Raw genomic sequence first — 14,448 nt, forward strand, 5'->3', positions numbered from 1 at the left:
AAGAAGGTTGTGCGTGTTTGGAGTGATCTACCAGAGGAAGTGGAGGAGGCTATTACACTCAGAAAATTGCAAAGGTAATCGGTTGAGTTTCTGGATAGGATGCGTTCAGAGGGATTGGGGCCTAAAGGTTGGGGAACGGGACTTGTTTAACTTTGGCTATGTGGTGAGCATGGACGAGGTCCACCGAAGTATCTTTTTCCACGGTGTACCCCAATAACGTCACGTTGCTTTCCACCGGCTTTAAAGGATTACTTTTTAGCGGAGTTTGCCATCGCAGTCTGTGGCACAATCATTTCGTCTGTTCGACTGCTCACGGGAAAGGTAGTATTGTGAAACACTGCAGAAACGAACGACTTCCTTACTTTAGCTCCGACTGACCATACTCTGTGAAATTTTCCCAGATCCTCAGCTGAGGATTTTTGCTGCTGGAAGTTACCTCATAAACCCTGTTAAATCGAAATGTATTGAGCGAATCGCAAAACAGAAAGCATTTAACACGGAACACAAACAAAACTGGCATACCCCATGCATTTTCAGACACAGAGATGCATGAATGCTAAATGTGATACAATCCGAGGGCATGAGTCATAAGGTAATCTCACAACTAACAACAGGGCATTTCCAAACGACTCTTTCAAACATACTGCAGCCTTACTGAACCATGACTTTCCAGACAATGCTGAAAAGAGAGGAAGAATTGGCCGTAAAAAGTGAATTTCACCAAGCACAGTCTCGATTAGATTACCTTTCCCTTCAGATGTTTCCAGGACGGAAATGAAGGAAATTCAACAAGGTACGACATCGAAATTCATTGGAACGATTTTCCCATTAGCTAGAAACCCAAATAACAACGATTAGAGTCACCGTAGGACTTCGTTTCACAACAACGATGAAATAACAGTCTCCATTCGGTTTCAGAAAAAGCTCAACTTGCCTGGGACGGCAGAACTGTTTGCGATTTACCGAGCGGGAGGCGAACACGATCATGAGAGTAGAGACATTTTGAAATATTTGTCAGTATCCCACACCACAGTTAGTTCCCTGGGAAGCAAACCCATTTTACTTTTGTTTTCGACATCAATATACAGTGGGCACCGAAACAGCATTTTAACAAGCTGCAGCGTTGGAGTTGATCAGCAGAAATGGCAGTGGTGGGATGCGAACGCACGCCCATTTCGAGACTGGAACCTGGATCCAGCGCCTTAGACCTCTCGGCCACACTACCAGCGGCCGTGCCGCCTCATTTTCTTCTATTTCCAATTGTGCTCCTGCATAACAACAGGTGCAAAGTCACATGAAATGGGTTCAATGATTCCTCTCGGACTCGCACAGCTGCTGGGATGTGGCCGGCTACAATGTCAATTTCGCAGCAGATATTGATAGCCCATCAATCCAGACAAAAATCAATGGTAAGCTCAGTCTATCTTCTCAGACTCTTTTCAGCTACAAATGTGTCTGTGAGTGCGTGAGAATAAGGGTTCGCTTATGATTTGGTCAAACAACCATGAGCAGCTTGACATTACTGGAATTTCCATTCTTGCTTTGCTAAATGATTTCACCCATTGCTCGAAACAGGACGACTTTCACGTTTACACGGAACACGAAACACACCGGACTACAGAGAAAATGCACAAACCTGAGCAGGCCGTGATCCACATCATACCGTGCAGCATAGTTTCAGTCACTGTGTCTGTTTTTTTTTTCAGAATAAGAGCCCCAAAGAATGTTCTCCACCCTAAAACCGGAGGTAGCATGACAATCCGAGAACGACAGATCACATTGTGAGAATGCTCTGACCTCGGAGCCAGTTCGAGATGCCACTTTCCTTGCCTTTTACCTTAACCGTGCAATTTGCTGCTGAGATGTTCACTCCTGGACATGAGCCACATGGATACCAACTGAGTTGGAAACCTGTGTGGGAATCGAGGAGAAGCGACTCAAGAAATTTTGCTAAATTCCGTGGTGCTTTTTAGAAATGCAGTTTCTGTTCACCTCAATCTAAAAGCCAGTTTCTGAACATAGTAACAGAAGTCAAAAGGTAATTACCTCACCCCACCCCCACTCCAGAAGAGGTGCTAACTGCCCTTGAGTGCTTTTTGTTCTCAATGTGAAGAGCTTTCACGCCTGAGTCACCTTCACGTCTCTGGTTGCTGAGTGACTCACAAAGAAGGAATTTCAACAGAGCTGCAACTGCTTCACTTCTCCACTCGCCCTCCCCGTTTACATTTTCCTGATGGTCAGTGATTTAAAGAAAACCAAACGGATGCGATGTCATTCTGTAGCCTCTCTGTCGATTCCTCCGTTTCAGTTCCAACATGACTTAGATCTCGGGGCGGATCTTAATACTAGCGACGCTATGAATGCGCAAGTCGAAAGGTTGCTCTGAGAGTGCAATTTCTTTCATTGCTGTTGCTGATTGAATGAGCCACTAACGTGCGAATTGCTCCAAAACATGATTCCGGATATCTGGTGCCAATTCTCGCACATTGAATAACGATTGACAGCTTCCAAATGAGGTCTTTCTGAGACGGCTTTGGGGTACATTTGACAGGCAGACAAGTTCAGGAATTCGTGGTGCGCTGTGACACCAGAGCATCTGCTTCTTTCCTGTCTTTGAACCGAGCCGCCTGCGCAAGGAAGGCAAATGCGCTACTGCTTTTCGTGGAAGGATCAGAAGGCGGTAACTACACTCTCCAACAGAATGGCATATGATCAGAACCAGGTTGGAGAAAAACTTAACAACGCTTTGCACTGTAATTAAATGGAATTGCATTACATTTCACTCCCAGAGCAGATTTGATCAAGCAAATTCAAAGGCAGGTTTGCAGATGGGAAAGCGTGCAAGAAAGCTCAGCTCTTGTCCATGCAGTTGAAGAACAAAACAGTTTCTGCCCAGTTTAGAAGTGGGGACCTTTCGCGTGTTAGGCGAACGTGATGACCACTACACTACAGAAACAAGCCGCAGCCGGCCGTGCTGCGGCACAGTTGCGTCCAGCACTGAAAGTTGAATCCGTTCTTCTTTTTACAACGCGCTGTCCGTTCCCAATAGCTCGTTGTTGTCCAGCGTAATCGACATCTTGAAAACGTAAAAAAAAAGACACGTTAAATTGATGACAAAATATAGACAAAGATGTCGTCGATGTTTGTACCGTAGGGCGAGGTGGAATAGGCTGGGACGACTTTCCCTGCAGCGTAACAGCTGCGACATGACCTTATGGAAGGGTGGTAAACTGAGTATTTACGTGTTTTACCTAAGTTGGTGTGAGTTGAAAACTCGACAGCATAGCTTTAATGTGAGTGGGCTGAAAGTGACAAAGGACCTGAGGCACATTTCCCATAAAGAAGGTTGTGCGTGTTTGGAGTGATCTACCAGAGGAAGTGGAGGAGGCTATTACACTCAGAAAATTGCAAAGGTAATCGGTTGAGTTTCTGGATAGGATGCGTTCAGAGGGATTGGGGCCTAAAGGTTGGGGAACGGGACTTGTTTAACTTTGGCTATGTGGTGAGCATGGACGAGGTCCACCGAAGTATCTTTTTCCACGGTGTACCCCAATAACGTCACGTTGCTTCCACCGGCTTTAAAGGATTACTTTTTAGCGGAGTTTGCCATCGCAGTCTGTGGCACAATCATTTCGTCTGTTCGACTGCTCACGGGAAAGGTAGTATTGTGAAACACTGCAGAAACGAACGACTTCCTTACTTTAGCTCCGACTGACCATACTCTGTGAAATTTTCCCAGATCCTCAGCTGAGGATTTTTGCTGCTGGAAGTTACCTCAGAAACCCTGTTAAATCGAAATGTATTGAGCGAATCGCAAAACAGAAAGCATTTAACACGGAACACAAACAAAACTGGCATACCTCATGCATTTTCAGACACAGAGATGCATGAATGCTAAATGTGATACAATCCGAGGGCATGAGTCATAAGGTAATCTCACAACTAACAACAGGGCATTTCCAAACGACTCTTTCAAACATACTGCAGCCTTACTGAACCATGACTTTCCAGACAATGCTGAAAAGAGAGGAAGAATTGGCCGTAAAAAGTGAATTTCACCAAGCACAGTCTCGATTAGATTACCTTTCCCTTCCGATGTTTCCAGGACGGAAATGAAGGAAATTCAACAAGGTATGACATCGAAATTCATTGGAACGATTTTCCCATTAGCTAGAAACCCAAATAACAACGAGTAGAGTCACCGTAGGACTTCGTTTCACAACAACGATGAAATAACAGTCTCCATTCGGTTTCAGAAAAAGCTCAACTTGCCTGGGACGGCAGAACTGTTTGCGATTTACCGAGCGGGAGGCGAACACGATCATGAGAGTAGAGACATTTTGAAATATTTGTCAGTATCCCACACCACAGTTAGTTCCCTGGGAAGCAAACCCATTTTACTTTTGTTTTCGACATCAATATACAGTGGGCACCGAAACAGCATTTTAACAAGCTGCAGCGTTGGAGTTGATCAGCAGAAATGGCAGTGGTGGGATGCGAACCCACGCCCCTTTCGAGACTGGAACCTGGATCCAGCGCCTTAGACCTCTCGGCCACACTACCAGCGGCCGTGCCGCCTCATTTTCTTCTATTTCCAATTGTGCTCCTGCATAACAACAGGTGCAAAGTCACATGAAATGGGTTCAATGATTCCTCTCGGACTCGCACAGCTGCTGGGATGTGGCCGGCTACAATGTCAATTTCGCAGCAGATATTGATAGCCCATCAATCCAGACAAAAATCAATGGTAAGCTCAGTCTATCTTCTCAGACTCTTTTCAGCTACAAATGTGTCTGTGAGTGCGTGAGAATAAGGGTTCGCTTATGATTTGGTCAAACAACCATGAGCAGCTTGACATTACTGGAATTTCCATTCTTGCTTTGCTAAATGATTTCACCCATTGCTCGAAACAGGACGACTTTCACGTTTACACGGAACACGAAACACACCGGACTACAGGGAAAATGCACAAACCTGAGCAGGCCGTGATCCACATCATACCGTGCAGCATAGTTTCAGTCACTGTGTCTGTTTTTTTTTCAGAATAAGAGCCCCAAAGAATGTTCTCCACCCTAAAACCGGAGGTAGCATGACAATCCGAGAACGACAGATCACATTGTGAGAATGCTCTGACCTCGGAGCCAGTTCGAGATGCCACTTTCCTTGCCTTTTACCTTAACCGTGCAATTTGCTGCTGAGATGTTCACTCCTGGACATGAGCCACATGGATACCAACTGAGTTGGAAACCTGTGTGGGAATCGAGGAGAAGCGACTCAAGAAATTTTGCTAAATTCCGTGGTGCTTTTTAGAAATGCAGTTTCTGTTCACCTCAATCTAAAAGCCAGTTTCTGAACATAGTAACAGAAGTCAAAAGGTAATTACCTCACCCCACCCCCACTCCAGAAGAGGTGCTAACTGCCCTTGAGTGCTTTTTGTTCTCAATGTGAAGAGCTTTCACGCCTGAGTCACCTTCACGTCTCTGGTTGCTGAGTGACTCACAAAGAAGGAATTTCACCAGAGCTGCAACTGCTTCACTTCTCCACTCGCCCTCCCCGTTTACATTTTCCTGATGGTCAGTGATTTAAAGAAAACCAAATGGATGCGATGTCATTCTGTAGCCTCTCTGTCGATTCCTCCGTTTCATTTCCAACATGACTTAGATCTCGGGGCGGATCTTAATACGAGCGACGCTATGAATGCGCAAGTCGAAAGGTTCCTCTGAGAGTGCAATTTCTTTCATTGCTGTTGCTGATTGAATGAGCCACTAACGTGCGAATTGCTCCAAAACATGATTCAGGATAACTGGTGCCAATTCTCGCACATTGAATAACGATTGACAGCTTCCAAATGAGGTCTTTCTGAGACGGCTTTGGGGTACATTTGACAGGCAGACAAGTTCAGGAATTCGTGGTGCGCTGTGACACCAGAGCATCTGCTTCTTTCCTGTCTTTGAACCGAGCCGCCTGCGCAAGGAAGGCAAATGCTTTACTGCTTTTCGTGGAAGGATCAGAAGGCGGTAACTACACTCTCCAACAGAATGGCATATGATCAGAACCAGGTTGGAGAAAAACTTAACAACGCTTTGCACTGTAATTAAATGGAATTGCATGACATTTCACTCCCAGAGCAGATTTGATCAAGCAAATTCAAAGGCAGGTTTGCAGATGGGAAAGCGTGCAAGAAAGCTCAGCTCTTGTCCATGCAGTTGAAGAACAAAACAGTTTCAGCCCAGTTTAGAAGTGGGGACCTTTCGCGTGTTAGGCGAACGTGATGACCACTACACTACAGAAACAAGCCGCAGCCGGCCGTGCTGCGGCACAGTTGCGTCCAGCACTGAAAGTTGAATCCGTTCTTCTTTTTACAACGCGCTGTCCGTTCCCAATAGCTCGTTGTTGTCCATCGTAATCGACATCTTGAAAACGTAAAAATAATGACACGTTAAATTGATGACAAAATATAGACAAAGATGTCGTCGATGTTTGTACCGTAGGGCGAGGTGGAATAGGCTGGGACGACTTTCCCTGCAGCGTAACAGCTGCGACATGACCTTATGGAAGGGTGGTAAACTGAGTATTTACGTGTTTTACCTAAGTTGGTGTGAGTTGAAAACTCGACAGCATAGCTTTAATGTGAGTGGGCTGAAAGTGACAAAGGACCTGAGGCACATTTCCCATAAAGAAGGTTGTGCGTGTTTGGAGTGATCTACCAGAGGAAGTGGAGGAGGCTATTACACTCAGAAAATTGCAAAGGTAATCGGTTGAGTTTCTGGATAGGATGCGTTCAGAGGGATTGGGGCCTAAAGGTTGGGGAACGGGACTTGTTTAACTTTGGCTATGTGGTGAGCATGGACGAGGTCCACCGAAGTATCTTTTTCCACGGTGTACCCCAATAACGTCACGTTGCTTCCACCGGCTTTAAAGGATTACTTTTTAGCGGAGTTTGCCATCGCAGTCTGTGGCACAATCATTTCGTCTGTTCGACTGCTCACGGGAAAGGTAGTATTGTGAAACACTGCAGAAACGAACGACTTCCTTACTTTAGCTCCGACTGACCATACTCTGTGAAATTTTCCCAGATCCTCAGCTGAGGATTTTTGCTGCTGGAAGTTACCTCAGAAACCCTGTTAAATCGAAATTTATTGAGCGAATCGCAAAACAGAAAGCATTTAACACGGAACACAAACAAAACTGGCATACCTCATGCATTTTCAGACACAGAGATGCATGAATGCTAAATGTGATACAATCCGAGGGCATGAGTCATAAGGTAATCTCACAACTAACAACAGGGCATTTCCAAACGACTCTTTCAAACATACTGCAGCCTTACTGAACCATGACTTTCCAGACAATGCTGAAAAGAGAGGAAGAATTGGCCGTAAAAAGTGAATTTCACCAAGCACAGTCTCGATTAGATTACCTTTCCCTTCAGATGTTTCCAGGACGGAAATGAAGGAAATTCAACAAGGTATGACATCGAAATTCATTGGAACGATTTTCCCATTAGCTAGAAACCCAAATAACAACGAGTAGAGTCACCGTAGGACTTCGTTTCACAACAACGATGAAATAACAGTCTCCATTCGGTTTCAGAAAAAGCTCAACTTGCCTGGGACGGCAGAACTGTTTGCGATTTACCGAGCGGGAGGCGAACACGATCATGAGAGTAGAGACATTTTGAAATATTTGTCAGTATCCCACACCACAGTTAGTTCCCTGGGAAGCAAACCCATTTTACTTTTGTTTTCGACATCAATATACAGTGGGCACCGAAACAGCATTTTAACAAGCTGCAGCGTTGGAGTTGATCAGCAGAAATGGCAGTGGTGGGATGCGAACCCACGCCCCTTTCGAGACTGGAACCTGGATCCAGCGCCTTAGACCTCTCGGCCACACTACCAGCGGCCGTGCCGCCTCATTTTCTTCTATTTCCAATTGTGCTCCTGCATAACAACAGGTGCAAAGTCACATGAAATGGGTTCAATGATTCCTCTCGGACTCGCACAGCTACTGGGATGTGGCCGGCTACAATGTCAATTTCGCAGCAGATATTGATAGCCCATCAATCCAGACAAAAATCAATGGTAAGCTCAGTCTATCTTCTCAGACTCTTTTCAGCTACAAATGTGTCTGTGAGTGCGTGAGAATAAGGGTTCGCTTATGATTTGGTCAAACAACCATGAGCAGCTTGACATTACTGGAATTTCCATTCTTGCTTTGCTAAATGATTTCACCCATTGCTCGAAACAGGACGACTTTCACGTTTACACGGAACACGAAACACACCGGACTACAGAGAAAATGCACAAACCTGAGCAGGCCGTGATCCACATCATACCGTGCAGCATAGTTTCAGTCACTGTGTCTGTTTTTTTTTTCAGAATAAGAGCCCCAAAGAATGTTCTCCACCCTAAAACCGGAGGTAGCATGACAATCCGAGAACGGCAGATCACATTGCGAGAATGCTCTGACCTCGGAGCCAGTTCGAGATGCCACTTTCCTTGCCTTTTACCTTAACCGTGCAATTTGCTGCTGAGATGTTCACTCCTGGACATGAGCCACATGGATACCAACTGAGTTGGAAACCTGTGTGGGAATCGAGGAGAAGCGACTCAAGAAATTTTGCTAAATTCCGTGGTGCTTTTTAGAAATGCAGTTTCTGTTCACCTCAATCTAAAAGCCAGTTTCTGAACATAGTAACAGAAGTCAAAAGGTAATTACCTCACCCCACCCCCACTCCAGAAGAGGTGCTAACTGCCCTTGAATGCTTTTTGTTCTCAATGTGAAGAGCTTTCACGCCTGAGTCACCTTCACGTCTCTGGTTGCTGAGTGACTCACAAAGAAGGAATTTCAACAGAGCTGCAACTGCTTCACTTCTCCACTCGCCCTCCCCGTTTACATTTTCCTGATGGTCAGTGATTTAAAGAAAACCAAATGGATGCGATGTCATTCTGTAGCCTCTCTGTCGATTCCTCCGTTTCAGTTCCAACATGATTTAGATCTCGGGGCGGATCTTAATACTAGCGACGCTATGAATGCGCAAGTCGAAAGGTTCCTCTGAGAGTGCAATTTCTTTCATTGCTGTTGCTGATTGAATGAGCCACTAACGTGCGAATTGCTCCAAAACATGATTCAGGATATCTGGTGCCAATTCTCGCACATTGAATAACGATTGACAGCTTCCAAATGAGGTCTTTCTGAGACGGCTTTGGGGTACATTTGACAGGCAGACAAGTTCAGGAATTCGTGGTGCGCTGTGACACCAGAGCATCTGCTTCTTTCCTGTCTTTGAACCGAGCCGCCTGCGCAAGGAAGGCAAATGCTTTACTGCTTTTCGTGGAAGGATCAGAAGGCGGTAACTACACTCTCCAACAGAATGGCATATGATCAGAACCAGGTTGGAGAAAAACTTAACAACGCTTTGCACTGTAATTAAATGGAATTGCATTACATTTCACTCCCAGAGCAGATTTGATCAAGCAAATTCAAAGGCAGGTTTGCAGATGGGAAAGCGTGCAAGAAAGCTCAGCTCTTGTCCATGCAGTTGAAGAACAAAACAGTTTCTGCCCAGTTTCGAACTGGGGACCTTTCGCGTGTTAGGCGAACGTGATGACCACTACACTACAGAAACAAGCCGCAGCCGGCCGTGCTGCGGCACAGTTGCGTCCAGCACTGAAAGTTGAATCCGTTCTTCTTTTTACAACGCGCTGTCCGTTCCCAATAGCTCGTTGTTGTCCAGCGTAATCGACATCTTGAAAACGTAAAAAAAAAGACACGTTAAATTGATGACAAAATATAGACAAAGATGTCGTCGATGTTTGTACCGTAGGGCGAGGTGGAATAGGCTGGGACGACTTTCCCTGCAGCGTAACAGCTGCGACATGACCTTATGGAAGGGTGGTAAACTGAGTATTTACGTGTTTTACCTAAGTTGGTGTGAGTTGAAAACTCGACAGCATAGCTTTAATGTGAGTGGGCTGAAAGTGACAAAGGACCTGAGGCACATTTCCCATAAAGAAGGTTGTGCGTGTTTGGAGTGATCTACCAGAGGAAGTGGAGGAGGCTATTACACTCAGAAAATTGCAAAGGTAATCGGTTGAGTTTCTGGATAGGATGCGTTCAGAGGGATTGGGGCCTAAAGGTTGGGGAACGGGAATTGTTTAACTTTGGCTATGTGGTGAGCATTGACGAGGTCCACCGAAGTATCTTTTTCCACGGTGTACCCCAATAACGTCACGTTGCTTTCCACCGGCTTTAAAGGATTACTTTTTAGCGGAGTTTGCCATCGCAGTCTGTGGCACAATCATTTCGTCTGTTCGACTGCTCACGGGAAAGGTAGTATTGTGAAACACTGCAGAAACGAACGACTTCCTTACTTTAGCTCCGACTGACCATACTCTGTGAAATTTTCCCAGATCCTCAGCTGAGGATTTTTGCTGCTGGAAGTTACCTCATAAACCCTGTTAAATCGAAATGTATTGAGCGAATCGCAAAACAGAAAGCATTTAACACGGAACACAAACAAAACTGGCATACCCCATGCATTTTCAGACACAGAGATGCATGAATGCTAAATGTGATACAATCCGAGGGCATGAGTCATAAGGTAATCTCACAACTAACAACAGGGCATTTCCAAACGACTCTTTCAAACATACTGCAGCCTTACTGAACCATGACTTTCCAGACAATGCTGAAAAGAGAGGAAGAATTGGCCGTAAAAAGTGAATTTCACCAAGCACAGTCTCGATTAGATTACCTTTCCCTTCAGATGTTTCCAGGACGGAAATGAAGGAAATTCAACAAGGTACGACATCGAAATTCATTGGAACGATTTTCCCATTAGCTAGAAACCCAAATAACAACGAGTAGAGTCACCGTAGGACTTCGTTTCACAACAACGATGAAATAACAGTCTCCATTCGGTTTCAGAAAAAGCTCAACTTGCCTGGGACGGCAGAACTGTTTGCGATTTACCGAGCGGGAGGCGAACACGATCATGAGAGTAGAGACATTTTGAAATATTTGTCAGTATCCCACACCACAGTTAGTTCCCTGGGAAGCAAACCCATTTTACTTTTGTTTTCGACATCAATATACAGTGGGCACCGAAACAGCATTTTAACAAGCTGCAGCGTTGGAGTTGATCAGCAGAAATGGCAGTGGTGGGATGCGAACCCACGCCCCTTTCGAGACTGGAACCTGGATCCAGCGCCTTAGACCTCTCGGCCACACTACCAGCGGCCGTGCCGCCTCATTTTCTTCTATTTCCAATTGTGCTCCTGCATAACAACAGGTGCAAAGTCACATGAAATGGGTTCAATGATTCCTCTCGGACTCGCACAGCTACTGGGATGTGGCCGGCTACAATGTCAATTTCGCAGCAGATATTGATAGCCCATCAATCCAGACAAAAATCAATGGTAAGCTCAGTCTATCTTCTCAGACTCTTTTCAGCTACAAATGTGTCTGTGAGTGCGTGAGAATAAGGGTTCGCTTATGATTTGGTCAAACAACCATGAGCAGCTTGACATTACTGGAATTTCCATTCTTGCTTTGCTAAATGATTTCACCCATTGCTCGAAACAGGACGACTTTCACGTTTACACGGAACACGAAACACACCGGACTACAGAGAAAATGCACAAACCTGAGCAGGCCGTGATCCACATCATACCGTGCAGCATAGTTTCAGTCACTGTGTCTGTTTTTTTTTCAGAATAAGAGCCCCAAAGAATGTTCTCCACCCTAAAACCGGAGGTAGCATGACAATCCGAGAACGGCAGATCACATTGCGAGAATGCTCTGACCTCGGAGCCAGTTCGAGATGCCACTTTCCTTGCCTTTTACCTTAACCGTGCAATTTGCTGCTGAGATGTTCACTCCTGGACATGAGCCACATGGATACCAACTGAGTTGGAAACCTGTGTGGGAATCGAGGAGAAGCGACTCAAGAAATTTTGCTAAATTCCGTGGTGCTTTTTAGAAATGCAGTTTCTGTTCACCTCAATCTAAAAGCCAGTTTCTGAACATAGTAACAGAAGTCAAAAGGTAATTACCTCACCCCACCCCCACTCCAGAAGAGGTGCTAACTGCCCTTGAATGCTTTTTGTTCTCAATGTGAAGAGCTTTCACGCCTGAGTCACCTTCACGTCTCTGGTTGCTGAGTGACTCACAAAGAAGGAATTTCAACAGAGCTGCAACTGCTTCACTTCTCCACTCGCCCTCCCCGTTTACATTTTCCTGATGGTCAGTGATTTAAAGAAAACCAAATGGATGCGATGTCATTCTGTAGCCTCTCTGTCGATTCCTCCGTTTCAGTTCCAACATGATTTAGATCTCGGGGCGGATCTTAATACTAGCGACGCTATGAATGCGCAAGTCGAAAGGTTCCTCTGAGAGTGCAATTTCTTTCATTGCTGTTGCTGATTGAATGAGCCACTAACGTGCGAATTGCTCCAAAACATGATTCAGGATATCTGGTGCCAATTCTCGCACATTGAATAACGATTGACAGCTTCCAAATGAGGTCTTTCTGAGACGGCTTTGGGGTACATTTGACAGGCAGACAAGTTCAGGAATTCGTGGTGCGCTGTGACACCAGAGCATCTGCTTCTTTCCTGTCTTTGAACCGAGCCGCCTGCGCAAGGAAGGCAAATGCTTTACTGCTTTTCGTGGAAGGATCAGAAGGCGGTAACTACACTCTCCAACAGAATGGCATATGATCAGAACCAGGTTGGAGAAAAACTTAACAACGCTTTGCACTGTAATTAAATGGAATTGCATTACATTTCACTCCCAGAGCAGATTTGATCAAGCAAATTCAAAGGCAGGTTTGCAGATGGGAAAGCGTGCAAGAAAGCTCAGCTCTTGTCCATGCAGTTGAAGAACAAAACAGTTTCTGCCCAGTTTCGAACTGGGGACCTTTCGCGTGTTAGGCGAACGTGATGACCACTACACTACAGAAACAAGCCGCAGCCGGCCGTGCTGCGGCACAGTTGCGTCCAGCACTGAAAGTTGAATCCGTTCTTCTTTTTACAACGCGCTGTCCGTTCCCAATAGCTCGTTGTTGTCCAGCGTAATCGACATCTTGAAAACGTAAAAAAAAAGACACGTTAAATTGATGACAAAATATAGACAAAGATGTCGTCGATGTTTGTACCGTAGGGCGAGGTGGAATAGGCTGGGACGACTTTCCCTGCAGCGTAACAGCTGCGACATGACCTTATGGAAGGGTGGTAAACTGAGTATTTACGTGTTTTACCTAAGTTGGTGTGAGTTGAAAACTCGACAGCATAGCTTTAATGTGAGTGGGCTGAAAGTGACAAAGGACCTGAGGCACATTTCCCATAAAGAAGGTTGTGCGTGTTTGGAGTGATCTACCAGAGGAAGTGGAGGAGGCTATTACACTCAGAAAATTGCAAAGGTAATCGGTTGAGTTTCTGGATAGGATGCGTTCAGAGGGATTGGGGCCTAAAGGTTGGGGAACGGGACTTGTTTAACTTTGGCTATGTGGTGAGCATGGACGAGGTCCACCGAAGTATCTTTTTCCACGGTGTACCCCAATAACGTCACGTTGCTTTCCACCGGCTTTAAAGGATTACTTTTTAGCGGAGTTTGCCATCGCAGTCTGTGGCACAATCATTTCGTCTGTTCGACTGCTCACGGGAAAGGTAGTATTGTGAAACACTGCAGAAACGAACGACTTCCTTACTTTAGCTCCGACTGACCATACTCTGTGAAATTTTCCCAGATCCTCAGCTGAGGATTTTTGCTGCTGGAAGTTACCTCAGAAACCCTGTTAAATCGAAATTTATTGAGCGAATCGCAAAACAGAAAGCATTTAACACGGAACACAAACAAAACTGGCATACCTCATGCATTTTCAGACACAGAGATGCATGAATGCTAAATGTGATACAATCCGAGGGCATGAGTCATAAGGTAATCTCACAACTAACAACAGGGCATTTCCAAACGACTCTTTCAAACATACTGCAGCCTTACTGAACCATGACTTTCCAGACAATGCTGAAAAGAGAGGAAGAATTGGCCGTAAAAAGTGAATTTCACCAAGCACAGTCTCGATTAGATTACCTTTCCCTTCAGATGTTTCCAGGACGGAAATGAAGGAAATTCAACAAGGTATGACATCGAAATTCATTGGAACGATTTTCCCATTAGCTAGAAACCCAAATAACAACGAGTAGAGTCACCGTAGGACTTCGTTTCACAACAACGATGAAATAACAGTCTCCATTCGGTTTCAGAAAAAGCTCAACTTGCCTGGGACGGCAGAACTGTTTGCGATTTACCGAGCGGGAGGCGAACACGATCATGAGAGTAGAGACATTTTGAAATATTTGTCAGTATCCCACACCACAGTTAGTTCCCTGGGAAGCAAACCCATTTTACTTTTGTTTTCGACATCAATATACAGTGGGCACC

The 14,448-nt window shown here is 45.2% G+C and overlaps 2 non-coding genes across 2 annotated transcripts; both read right to left on the reverse strand.

Moving 5' to 3' along the window:
- Positions 1–9,558: 9,558 nt before the first annotated feature.
- On the reverse strand, positions 9,559–9,631 carry trnav-aac (transfer RNA valine (anticodon AAC)). Its single transcript has one exon. It is a non-coding gene; the product is annotated as a tRNA-Val (tRNA).
- Positions 9,632–12,896: 3,265 nt separating this feature from the next.
- On the reverse strand, positions 12,897–12,969 carry trnav-aac (transfer RNA valine (anticodon AAC)). The gene has a single exon. It is a non-coding gene; the product is annotated as a tRNA-Val (tRNA).
- Positions 12,970–14,448: the final 1,479 nt, after the last annotated feature.

This window comes from Chiloscyllium plagiosum, unplaced genomic scaffold, assembly GCF_037043375.1.
Source record: "Chiloscyllium plagiosum isolate Xiang-an unplaced genomic scaffold, Cpla_swu_hap1 HiC_scaffold_21, whole genome shotgun sequence".
Lineage (NCBI taxonomy): Eukaryota > Metazoa > Chordata > Chondrichthyes > Orectolobiformes > Hemiscylliidae > Chiloscyllium > Chiloscyllium plagiosum.